The following is a 13,484-nucleotide window of genomic DNA, read 5'->3' as shown; positions in this document are numbered from 1 at the left end:
ACTAATCCATTGTTCCTGGAGGAGCTGGGTTGTTTTATGCATGTGTCAGTGAGGTGTGAACTACTTCTCTGGTTTTACTGTTTGCTTAGATCTGCCTCAAGCCATGTGAGCCACGTATTTGGGAATATTACATAGCAGAGCTTTATAACCACACATATGACATTGCAACAAACACACACTACTATAACAATAATGTTCAGTATGTCATGAGTATTCAAAAAACACCTTACATGACATACTTTGCATTAAACAATACACAGTTACACTATAAGGGTGAACATGAATACACACAATCACACCATAAGGGCGTACATGGGGTTCAGTGTGTCATGGGCAGATCCTACATTTTAATACTTATTATGGATTTGGTTTAAGTAATTTGTCAATACCAACATAGTTTTAAAAACACAGTTAAACTACTCTAGCCATAGAAAAGCATATAAATATTTCTTTTAAAATTGTATTCATAGGTACCTGTATAATTTTGGTTGTCATCTTTTAAAAAAAAAGGGCAGGGATGAAAAGGTTCAAAGCATGGAGCCCTGACTTATATACACAGCATTTCAGACACAGATCCATAAACTTAATAGGAAATGGCAATATAAACTCATCCTACAAAAGATCCCTCTGTATACATGCATCCCAGAATTGAGTAACCCTTCTCAAAACCTCAGTGAACTCATTCAATTTATTATCCACTGTCATAACCAACAAAATCTGTTTTCAGGAATGTTCTCTATAGAATACTCCTTTATTTTATAGCTAAGTAGTCATTTTAGACACTCTTTCACTTTAGTCATTCTATATTATCTAGATTCCTCGACAGACATGTTCAGTACAGTTTCTTTGATGTATTTTCCATATACTTGCAAGGTCCTACTTGATATCAAGATCATGAATACATAGAATAAAACTTAATCTTCACACTGGACCCTGCAGTAACTCATTATATACAATGCAGCATCATTAACAACTTTTTTCCCTATCTGTATAACAAATGTTTGTTCATACAATAGTCAATGGGAATACAGGAAATAAATAAATAAATAAATAAAATATATGGTTTAGGCTTGGTCTACGCTACAGAGTTAGTTCGACATAAGGCAGCTTATGGTGACATAATTATGCTAGTGTACACACTACAGCCTTGGTCTTGTAAGTGCCCTATTACACCAACATAACTCCACTTCCACAAGAGGCATTGGGCTAATGTTGGTGTAGTTAGGGTGACACAGTGTCCATGTAGACAATCTTCATTTTAACCCTTTAAGGATTTCTAGCTTCTTTTTGATATACCACATAGCACCTATATCTAGTATCCAAACTTGGCATGCTCCATTTCTCAAAATAGGATTCAACAGGAAATGCTATGTATAGGACATCTTGTAATATGTTTGGATTGAAAGATCTATTAGATTTAAAGTTGTATTAAGAAGTTGGTTGGTTAGTATTTACTACAGAAACTGCAACTCCATGTGTAATAAAAACTTTATTCTTAATTATGAGATTTTAAATAAAAATCCTACATACACGTGTGACACACTGTACCCTTATGCTCACTACTTTTACAAGACTATGATAAATTTTATACAAAGCATACCTTGTGAAGTATCATTTGAAAACAATCTACTGAACATTACTGTCCTGGTAAAAAGTGTGTAGCAACACTGTATTTAAAAGATTCTACTGTATGACATGTATGACAAAGATTCTACTGTATGAGACATGCTCCAAGTTAGAAAAAGCAGCCCAAACCAGTTCCTCAGAGACAAAAGGTTAGCCAGCACTTCAGCCAGGTGTCAACATAATCAAGTGGGCTAATACTTGATTAAGTAGCCATTCTTTGGCAAGAAGGAGTGTGAGTGAGAAATTTACATCTTAGCAGACAGACTTCTTGTCGCCTGAACCCCAGTTGGAAATGATTCTCAGAGAGGAGGAAAAGATATTAAAATGAGGAACAGAAAACACAAATCACATTTCTTTTCTCATCTCTACTAATAGCCTCAACGTTTGAAAGACAAAAGAAGCATCACTGAACCAGGGGAGCGGTCCTGACTGAGAGATCCAGCCAGACTGCTGTAAGCATGTGGTGAGAAAAACCTTTTTGCTTCAAGCTCACTTAGCTTGTTAAGTTAGGTATTGGTTGGCATTTTACCTTTTATTTCTTTGTAACCAATTCTGACTTCTATGCTTCATTACTTGGTAATCACTTAAAATCTCTCTTTCTGCAATTAATAAACTTGTTTTATCTAAACCAGTGTGTGTTTGGGTTGAAGTATCTAAAAAATCCAGTTGAGATAACAGTTTGTGTGCATATCATTTTCTATTAATGAAATGATGGACTTTCTATGAGCTTCTACGTCATAGAAGAAAAGAGCTGGGCAGTACAAGATGCCCATTTTCTGGGGACAAGTCTGGGGCTGGGAATTTGCTGGTATCAATCTGCAATGTAATTCAGGAGTAGCTGACGGGAAGCACTCATATAATTCAACTGGGAGTGATTTTGCATGCTGGAGTGTAAACAAACCAGGAGTGATTGTGCTCACAGCAAAGTAGTGTAAAAAGTATCCCTATTGGAGAGTTGATGGGACACGGCTGTCCAACTGTCCAGATTGTATCCTGGGGAATGTCACCCACTGGTTTTAATATTCTGGGACAAATACTGATTGATTTACACTCAATACATTTCAGTGAGATTGCAACAGGTGCAACTCAATGTAGAATTTAGCCATAACAAATGAATTAACCAATTATCAGCAATATGGTCCTGGTAAAATAATTACAATCAGATATTTTAAAGGTTATTTTATTGCAGAAAAGAAGAGTTCTGCAGTGTAACTATGAAAACATTCAAATGAAGAACTGAAACAACATTTCGCTTTTTTATGTCTATCACTGACAGCTGCAACATTTAGACAAATAGAAGTTAAACTGAACACAACAAAGAATGCCTTCTCATTAAAGTCGTGCCTTAGTAATTATGATTTTGGCCTATACATCATCCCAAAATAATAATTCTAAATACCAAATCCTACCTTCATTTATACCTGAATAACTTTCTTGGAAACTATGGAATTGTGCAAGTGTAACAGAGAGAATCTGGACCTGTAGTTAGAATATCATGAACAATTCGGAAGATATACGAGCCAGAATATAATCCAGCTCTCCTATTCAGATCTGTGCTGGCTTTGTAGTGCTAACAGGAATAAAAAATTGTAGAATATTATTTTAGTCACAAAGATGAGATGCGAGTAGAGATTTGTAGAGTAAGACCGGCCATTTTTTACAGAGACACTTTTTAGAGCATCCACAGAGAAGCATTGATAAGGCGAGAGTAATAACCTTTCAACTACAGTAGGGACTTCTGAATGTATTTGACAACACATTAGATGCCATGTCTGGAGAATAAAAGCTAGATTTCAACACAGCTTCTTTAGTGGCATAGTGATCTTGTTTCTTCATCAGACATGGAAGTTGCTGTAAAAAGCTTTAGATGACTAAGGCAAACAATTATTCCTTTATGTACATCCCCCTTAATAAATTACAGTACTACAAAACAACAGTGATGTACGTTCTTCAGCTCTGCAGCTCTATTTGTCAGAATAATCATCCAGATCACCTAAAGGTGACAATAGATTTTAAAAAAAAAAAAAGCCTCAGGGAAAACAAACAGGGGAGGAAACCTTTATGTCCTTTAGTAACCTGCAGAACTTTCCTCCTGAACATGGAAGGTACTTGACAACAAAAATGTTAGACCATAAAAAACAAATAGCAAGAACTTTTGTTTAGAAACATATGAAAAGATTTGTATACTTTTATGGCTGACTATCTCCATTTGTGGTCTCAGCTGGCAAGTCAGAAGTTATTTAATGGTGTCATTTTAATTACATTTTCTTAATTTACAAGTACATTAGGGTTAATATATTAGTACTTGGGAGTCTTGGTGGATGACCAGCTAACCATGAGCTCCAAGTGTGATGCTGTGGCTAAGAAGGTTAGCACAATATTTGGATGTATAAATGGGAATATTAAACAGCAGTAACTATATGATATTATTACTGAAGGTGGAACTGATAAGATTGTTACTAGATTACAGTATCTAATTCTGGTGTCCACTCTTCAAAACAAGGAAATTGAAAAATTAAAAAGAGTTCAGATGAGCATAACAATGATTTGAGGTATAGAAAACCTACCTTACAATTAGATTTATGAAGCTCAATCTATATCAAAGAGAAAGGAAGAGGTGACTTGATCATGGTCTAAGAATACTATATTATTCTGATAAAAGATAGCTCTTTAATCTAGCAGAAAAAAGTATAACAAGATCTAATTGTTGGAAGCTGAAGCTATATAAATTCAAACAGGAAATAAGATACAAAATTTAATAGTGAAAGTAATTAACCACTGGAACAACTTAAGAGATGAGAGGTATTCCTCCAGCATGTCTCCATTACAGCTCTAAATTGACCTATGTTACATCCACTTACATGTCCTATGTTATTTCAGAGGTGAGATTAGATTATATAAAGGGACCTGTCTGGTTTCAAATTCCATGAATATATATATTCTAAGGGTCCTGGGAGCAGGTAGGTCCCTGGCTCTGTTTCACTCCCATTATGGGCTGTTAGGTTTGGTAACTGCCCTGAATACGAAGGTCAGGAAGAATCCCATGCGCAGCTACAGACTGGGGACTGATGAGCTAGGCAGCAGTTCTGCAGAAAAGGACCTGGGGGTAACAGTGGATAAGAAGCTGGATATGAGTCAGCAGTGTGCCCTGGTTGCCAAGAAGGCTAATAGCATATTGGGCTGCATTAGTAGGAGCATTGCCAGCAAATCAAGAGAAGTGATTATTCCCCTCTGTTCGGCATTGGTGAGACCATATTTGGAGTATTGTGTCCAGTTTTGGGCCCCCCACTACAAAAAGGATGTGGACAAGTTGGAGAGAGTCCAGCGGAGGGCAACAAAAATGATTAGGGGGCTGGAGCACAAGACTTATGAGGAGAGGCTGAAGGAACTAGGTTTGTTTAGTCTGCAGAAGAGAAGAATGAGGGGGGATTTGATTGCAGCCTTGAACTACCTGACAGGAGGTTCCAGGGAGGATGGAGCTTGGTGGCAGATCACAGAACAAGGAGCAACGGTAGGAGGGTGGTGAAACTTTTCACTAGGAGGGTGGTGAAACACTGGAATGGGTTACCTAGGGAGGTGGTGGAATCTCCATCTTTAGAGGTTTTTAAACTGTGGCTTGACAAAACTCTCGCTGGGATTATTTAGCTGAGGTTAGTCCTGCTTTGATCAGGGGGTTGGACTAGATGACCTCCTGAGGTCCCTTCCAACTCTATGATTCTATGATTTGGCGATCATGATGAAAGTTAATATTTTTCCGCAACTCACATCAAAACCCAAATACCTAAGTATAACAGAATTAACTTTTATAAGTAAGTATTTACATTTTAGGTTTCATTAAACCTGATTGCATACTTGTGATAACTGTCTGTAATTCTTACATAGGGATTTTCATCTTCAAAGTGTTTTATAACTATTAGCTACATTAGTGTATTCAAAAAACATTGCAAATTTGTTACAATCAATCTGAATAGCTTGCAGGGTCTTTTACCATATGAGAATTTGGCAAATGGCAAAAAAGTAAGTGTCACAAGAGCAAGTGTTTAATTTAGATATTAATCTTAAATCCAGTAGCTATTTTTCTTGCTATTACAGAGTTGTGTTTATTTCTATTTTCCTAAACCCACAGTATACTTGTAGATTTTACAGTAATAGGTGAATGAAAAATGCTTTCATGTTAAATGGAAGTTTTTTTAATCTATGTAAGAGCTTTCCTTAAATTTCTGTACAAGAAGAATGCACTGAAATTAGTATAGCACAATCTAAACAGAGTAACTAGTGACAAAGGAAGACTTTCCCCAGTGGGACACACATGGAAGAGATCTTTTAAAGCAAAAACCAACTTACTTTGCCAGCATTTTTCTCTATTTCTCCTACTATTATTGAAGATGAGTATGTCACACAACTCAGTTTCTTCTCCTTGACCCTAGGCACAAGTAATAAGCCTGTGTTTATGACAACCATCTATTAAAGGAGAAGTGATTGAGGTTACAAATTTAGTCTTGTGACCTCAGTATAGGAACAGAAAATGAAATGTTGAGGAGAAAGACTATTTAAACACAACAATATTTTTAAGCATTACCAAAAGAAGAAAAGTAGACATGTAGAAGGTGAATAGATTGGTTATTTGAGCATGATATACTTGAATACAGGCCTAGAAGCAGGAATTGCTTGGTGAAATTCTATGGCCTATGTCATGCAAGTAGTCAGACTAGATGATTATAATGGCCCTTCTTTCGGCCTTAAAAATCTATTAATTTTTAGCCCATTGTTAAAGTCACTCTAATGCATATCAATCATCTTTTAAAATCTAATAATGATTAATACAAAGCAGAAAAAGCACTTTTGATGATGGTGTTCACTTAATATTTTTCCAATACCCAAAATAGTTCAAAATAACCAAACCTGACTAAAAGACAAAAATAGCTCTTAATCACAGGCTCTGTCAACATTTGGTAATCAACATCTCCAACATAAAGTATATTGTTACAGACAAAAAATTGTTTAAACTGCAGTTAAGGTTGAAAATACATATCAGTAAGCTAAGGGCACAAAAACATTATAGTACCTAAACAATTATTTTTGACTTATGTTTCTGAAGGTAATAAAGGCATTTGACATAGGAAAAGTCACAGTTAAGATAACCAAGCAATATTAGCTCTGCCATGGAGCAACACCTCCCTCCCATCTTTCAGTCTTTGCTCTTTTATTACCTAATTTATAAAGATACATTTGGGTCTAGAACTTATTCTAAGGGCTTTACGAGATCCACAGCCGTAGACCACACACAACTTACATGTGGAGAAGATGCTGTATTTGGACTGCGTTGCAAACCACATTCACTCTGATCTCAAGTGTTATTTTCCACTGGGGACCGAATGTATAGACACTAGGAAATTCCAGGCTTTCTTCATGCTATTCTACAGCAAAGTATTGTTCCCAAGAGTGGCTCAGCTGTATGAAGATGTAGATACAGCTGTATGCACATGCTTAGCGGGATGAAACCATGTAGATAACAGGTACCATGAAACTGAGCAATCTAGCCTAACTGCTAGTTCTGTCCAACATTACCCCTCTGAACATTAGGTGACTAGTTGCCTTGCAGAATTTGTTCCTTAAGGTGAAAGGCATGCCACATGTACCCTGTTTAAAGATGTGTTTTATATGAGCCATTATCTTAGCTCATGGCACCCCATTTGGACAATTTTCCTAAGGAACCTTGACATCACTGCCATGTGGCAAGAACTAGCATTAAACATAGCCAAATGCCTATCATGACAGATCCAACAGTCCATCCCCCTGGTTTTGACATCAGATGCCATCTTTGGGTACAATTAAATAGCTTCAGATGTGGAATGATCATATGTACTGCTAATGACAATAAGTGGGGCCTTTGTGACCCCCACCTTTGCAACTGTGACCAATTAGAAAATGTAGGCTACAATGCTTGTACAATGCTCCTTCCTCAACTAGCCAGTGGCTAAGACACTTAGACTAACACACTTAATTTGACTGTCTCTGTAGATAGTACATATACACTGCAATTGTAACTAACTTCATCAGTCATTTGACATTCTCTTAAAAGGAGGTCTAAGCCTCATGGGACACTTTGACTTCACTAATACAGCAGTGAATATCTTGCCAAATATGCCTTTCCCAGTCTCAAAACCAATCCCGTTTGCAAGCCATTGCAGGACGTTGAGACTAAACCTTATTAAGTTTTTAGGACAAGTTACCTTTGACATAAGACAAGACAAAAAAGAACTACATGAATTTTAAAGAACATTATTAACTATTTTTCTTAAGTTCTATCTGTCAATAACAGTTTGTCCAAATCACCTCTATTTTACATTACAAAAATATCTTCTAGACACAGGCAGATTTAATGTGGAAATGGCCTTTTGCAAATTTCAAGTGGAAATGGTCTTTTGAGGATTTTTGAAAGCTAAGTGGGTGAATTTGAGTTTATAATGGAAAACAAGCCTCAACTCTACAAGTTGAGTATACAATTGTACATACACTCATAATTACATTAAAAGAACATTAAGGATGAAAAGTCAAGCACTCAAAAGTTAGGAAATATAAGAATTAGGTTGCCTGGGCAATCTTAATTTGGCCTCATTGCACATGTGCATTCACAGAATCAAAGAAATGTAGGACTGGAAGGGACCTGGATAGGCCATCTAGTTGAGTCCCTTGCACTGAGGCACGACTAATTATTATCTAGACAATGCCTGATAAGTATTTGTCTAAACTGTTCCTAAAAACGTACGACAGAGATTCCTCAATCTCTCTAAATAATTTGTTCCAGTGCTTAACTACCCTTGCAGTAAGGAAGCTTTTCTTAATGTCTAACCGAAATCTCCCTTGCTTCAATTTAAGCCCATTACTTCTTGTCCTGTCCTCAGTGGACAATTTATCACCCCCCTCTTTATAACAACCTTTTATGTACTTGAAGACTGTTATGTCCCCTCTCAATCTTCTCTTCTATAGACTAAGCAAACCCAATTTTTTTCTATTTGTCCTCATAGGTACGTTTTCTAGATCTTTTTGTTGCTCTCCTCTGGACTTTCTCAAATTTATCCACATCACTCCTGAAGTGTGGTGCCCAAAACTGGACACAATATGCCACTTGTGGCCTTATCAGTGCTGAGCAGAATGGAAGAATTACTTCTCGTGTCTTACGTACAACACTCCTGCTAATACATCCCAGAATGATGTTGGCTTTTTTGCAATACTGTAGTATTACATTAATGACTCATATTTAGTTTGTGATCCACTATAACCCCCAGTTCCTTTCTCCAGTAGTCCTTCGTGGGCAGTCATTTCCCATTTTCTATTTGTGCAATTGATTATTTCTTCCTAAGTGTAGGACTTTGCATTTGTCCTTTCTTAATTTCAAACGATTTAAATCAGACCATTTCTCCAGTTTGTCAAAATCACTGTGAATTCTAATCCTGTCCTCCAAAGAGCTTGCAACCCCTCCCAACTTCATATGATCTGCAAACTTTATATATACACTCTATACCATTATCTAAATAATTTATGAAGATATTAACTAGAACTGGATTCATGCCAGATCCTTGAGGGACCTCACTCGATGTGCCCTTCTACTTCAATTGTGAACCACTGATAACTATTCTAGTATGGTTTTCCAGCCAGCTTTGCACCAACCGTATATTAGGTTCATCTAGGCTATGTTTCTCTAGTTTGTTTATGAGACAGTCATGTGAGACAGTATCAAAAGCCTTACTAAAGACAAGACAGATACAATCTTTAATTATATGATCACATACTATTTTTCCCCCACAGGCCATCTGCCTCATTGAGCACATAGGAAGGACTGTGCTTTGCTGATGATGCACTGTAGCACAGTGAAGAAGGCCGCTGTCTATAGGATCCTGGCCTGATTTGTTGAAGGAATGTACTGAATGAGGCAGAAAAAGAAATGCTGGTCGATACAGCTACAGGATGGGGGTGGGATTTAAAAATGTACCAGAATCTTACTAGCCAGAGGCTAGTACAAAAGATGGAAAGAAGCTCTCAAGGTTAAGGGACAAAATTTGGCACCATCACTACAAAAACCTTTGCTGCTAGGGAAGGGGAGGATGATGGAATTCCTAACAGGTGCTGTACTTGAACATTTCTTGGGTGTTACATCTTTGTTATTTCCAACTTCTAATTAATGAGGATCTCTCTCTTTTCCCCTTTCCTGATTACTGGAATGTGTGAGAGTTTCCACTGCTCCAGACAACAGCTTCTGCAAAGGGGGATTCTCTGCTATTCTGTCTCTCTAAAAATCCCAAGGCTGTTGAGAAGAAGGGGTAAGGGTTTCTGCAACTTTTCATTCTCCTGATTCATGAACAGCCGCAATGCCTGTCTCTACTGTTAATAGATTTCAGAATAGTAACACAGAGAGACAGATATGAATCTGGTCAGTTTTGCCACTTCTCACAGGGTTCTGAACAAGAGTGAAACTAATCAGATTCACCTCAATTTCATTCTGCTTGCCAAAGCTAAGAGGAACAACTGTGGCACTGGAATAATCTGTTTAGAGAATCGGGGATCTAGAACTGCATTAATTAACATTAAATAAGTTAAATTTGCATCCATAAGGGCTAGAAACAATATTTTAAATGAAAGATCAAATTCTGCAGATGTTGATTATTTAGGCCTTGTTCCAGTTGCTATGGGAAGCATCCTACTTCCAAACCACAAGTGAGCAAGTAGATTTTTCAAGATTCAAGAAAGTTAAGTGGATTATTTTCTGGTCTATGTATCATCAGAATTGATAGATTCTGCAGTTGGAATTTAGCTATTACTGGTGATGAAGCACAAGAAACAAAGGAAACCCATCTTGGCTTTCAGATCCCAGACTGAGTGTGCAATATTGGCAGCTTTAAAACAAAACAAACAAACAAAAAATCTACTTGTAAATGCAGCATATTTGATACAGAAATCAGACACAAGGATGGAATTTGCAATAAAGTTTGTACAGAGATGACTCATAGTTTAGCTTCCAACACTGTCTGAAAATATTTTACCTACTATCAAGTAACTTCTAGATAACTTAAAGGTTAGAAAAAAATAAATTTATCTTTTCCAGCTTGATTACTTTGAGTTTTTGACAACATTTTGTGCATAGTCAGCATCACTATTTTTCCTCTGGTTAGTCAGTTTCCCCTGTTTCTGTAAGCCTTTCATGGAGCAACAAAGGAAAAAAAATTAAAAACAGGAAAGTGCAAATGCATTAATATAAAAATTGGTAGAAAAACTCAGGAGTACTGTTTTTAACTCATTTTTTTAAAAGCAAGTAGGTTTCACATTAACAGTGTCCCTTTTGGGTAACATATGTTCTCCAACACCTAGGCACAATGAATACTTGGAAATTAGTCATGGGAAAACATGACAGACAAGGTGAGTGAGGTAATATTGTTTATTGGTCTAACTTCTGTTGGTGAAAGAGACAAGTTTTCAAGCTCCGCAGAGCTCTTCTTCACCCATGGGAAAACAGTTTTATTTAGTCATGAACTCTTAATTTTGTTTTTGTTTATATTAATTTGTTACAACTGTTGGGTCTGATTGTGCATACTGTTTTATATCGGCAAATCCTGCGCCAGAGCAAAGTTCCAGTCACTTGAATGGGACTCCATGAAGGTACATGATCAATGTAGCTGAATACTTTATGAACACAGTATCTTTAATTTCACTGTGATTGAGAAGAGACCAGTTAACTCACAAGAAGCTTATATATTGGTGGATAGTCCGCATAACTTTGCCTTTTAGCTAAGGGTCCCTAAGGGAGCACAGCCATCCTGTATCTTCAATTCATCTAAATAATAAACAAACAACAATCTTCTCCTGCTTCCCCCTGAAATCCATACAGTATAGTTGGCCTGTTGTCAACTTATTTAAAAAATATTTAAGACAGTGCCCAATAAACCAACAAATAGTTCATGCTTTCAACTATCTTTCACTGAGAGTCAGCTTCCTAACGTTCACACACACCTACTACTACATTGAATGAATGGCTGTGGTTTGTTCTTCATGCATTTGGCATTTCCCTGATTGGACTCAGAAACACAAGAGTAATCCCGCCTGATGCCAATGAATAGACTGAATACTAAATATACCAGAACACAATTTTGAACAGAATCCTTCCTCCTCCTTTCCCTCCCCCACTGCAGAACCACTAGCATCCGGCTCCAAGCAGTGTGTGGATGAGATCACAAAATAAGGCTCATCCATAGAACTGTCATCTGCTTCTCAGTAGAGTCAGCTTCCTCCTCTACAGAATGCTTTATATTTGAAAAGCGCCATCAGCTTTGTGTTATATTAGTAACCCATTCATTTCCACGCCAGCATTTTCTTCCATGAAAGGCAAATTATTTTGCCTTTTCCTGATAAACATCTGTAAGAACCCATGTGTTTCAAATATCAAAGGAGTGGGGGTTTTGTTACCAATTAGAAAGACCTTATTAAAATACTCAGGACAGAGGGAACCAGAGAAAGGAAGGAGACAAATAGGAGGGGAAATAACGGGCTCTCTCATTTCCCTTTCCACATACATTAAAGAAAGAGTTTCATTCTTCTAAATACGGGAAGGGGGTTTGCTGGACTCAGTCCAACTATGGGGGAGTTTTGAAACGGGAGAGGATTCAAAAATAAAAAGGACCCAATGAATGAAACAATAAAGCCCGTCAGACCCTGATTTATAGCCAGATCCTGGCTATAAATAAGCCCACACTGCAGGACGGAGACTCCGCGTCCCAGGTGAGTGAGGACGGGGAAGGGTGGCTGTGTCCGGGGGGGGGGGGGGAGCTGGCGCTGAACAGGGAAGTGTTTCCTCCCCTCCCTCCCCCCACAACCGCCGCGAGGCAGGTCCGAGTCGGGGACGGGAAGGCAGAGAAGGAAACAGATTGAGCGGCTCCATCTGCACCTAGCGTGGGCTGGTGGCTCGGGCTCGCCCGGGGGCTGATGGGCGGCGGCGGCCGCCGGGTGGGAGCCGGCAGAGGAGCCAGCACTCGCGGAGGGGGGCGCTTGGAGCAAGCCCGACCCACCCGGCGCAGGCGGACAGCTCGGGAGCTAGAGCAGCGCCAGCCGCAACCCCACCTCCCCGCCCCCTTCTCCCGTACGGCAGAGGGAGCGGTGGCCATGGACGCGCCCGGCTGGAGAGGGGGAGACCCACCCCCGTAGGGACGGACGGTGCAAACCCCCGGCGCCCCAGCTCAGAGCGAAAGGGGGCAGCCGGGGGCAGGAGCATCATCACTTACCCCCCCGAAGGAGACTCGAAGGTGTCCCTACTGCCGCTGCTCACTGACCCGCCATCTCCTCCTCGCTAGGGGGGCGGGGCGCTCCGGGTCCGTCCGTCCCTGTCGGTCTCACGCTAGCAACGGCTCGAGTCTAACGTTATTCCCTGCACATAGCGGCTAACGGCACAGAGCGGGGCGCGGGCACTGCGCAAGCGCCGCCCTACCACTCACACAATGCGCGGGGGTGGGGGGGGGCAGAACGGAGTCCGAGTCCCGAGTGGGAGGTCACTGCGCAGGCGCTACCGCGATTGAGATCTCCCCAGCGAGCTTTCAATGCGCTTGCGCCACATCCAGACAATGAAGGCACAAACTCCCCTCGGAGCGACTGCACACTACGCATGCGCCAAGTGGCACACCGTGACGGAGGGAAACATGGATTCCCCTTGCCTGGGATTACTGCGCATGCGCCATACCCAGATACTGCGGGGAAAGAAAAAGACGTGCTGGAGCGGAACAGTTGCGCAGTGCGCAGGCGCGATCTGGCCGCATACAAAGGGAAAGAGCCGATTACAGCCTTTCTTTTCTAGAGGGGGGAGGTGTGGCCGGTGG

At 39.6% G+C, this 13,484-nt stretch overlaps 1 protein-coding gene across 9 annotated transcripts in view; it reads right to left on the bottom strand.

Annotated features, from left to right (window-relative positions):
- Positions 1-13,215, bottom strand: part of CEP170 (centrosomal protein 170) — a 191,777-nt gene extending 178,562 nt beyond the window's left edge. For all 9 annotated transcript variants that reach the window (XM_067555263.1, XM_067555264.1, XM_067555265.1 and 6 more), the window contains exon 1: positions 12,897-13,215. The gene's annotated coding sequence lies outside the window, so the exon portion shown is untranslated. The remainder of the gene's footprint in view (positions 1-12,896) is intronic.
- Between the last annotated feature and the right edge of the window lie 269 nt (positions 13,216-13,484).

Source organism: Emydura macquarii, unplaced genomic scaffold (genome assembly GCF_026122565.2).
Source record: "Emydura macquarii macquarii isolate MOO-44397 ecotype Brisbane River unplaced genomic scaffold, CSIRO-AGI_Emac_v2 contig_1597, whole genome shotgun sequence".
NCBI classification, from domain to species: Eukaryota; Metazoa; Chordata; order Testudines; family Chelidae; genus Emydura; species Emydura macquarii.
The sequence above is the reverse complement of the archived record's forward strand: the minus strand, read 5'-3'. Positions and strand labels throughout refer to the sequence as shown.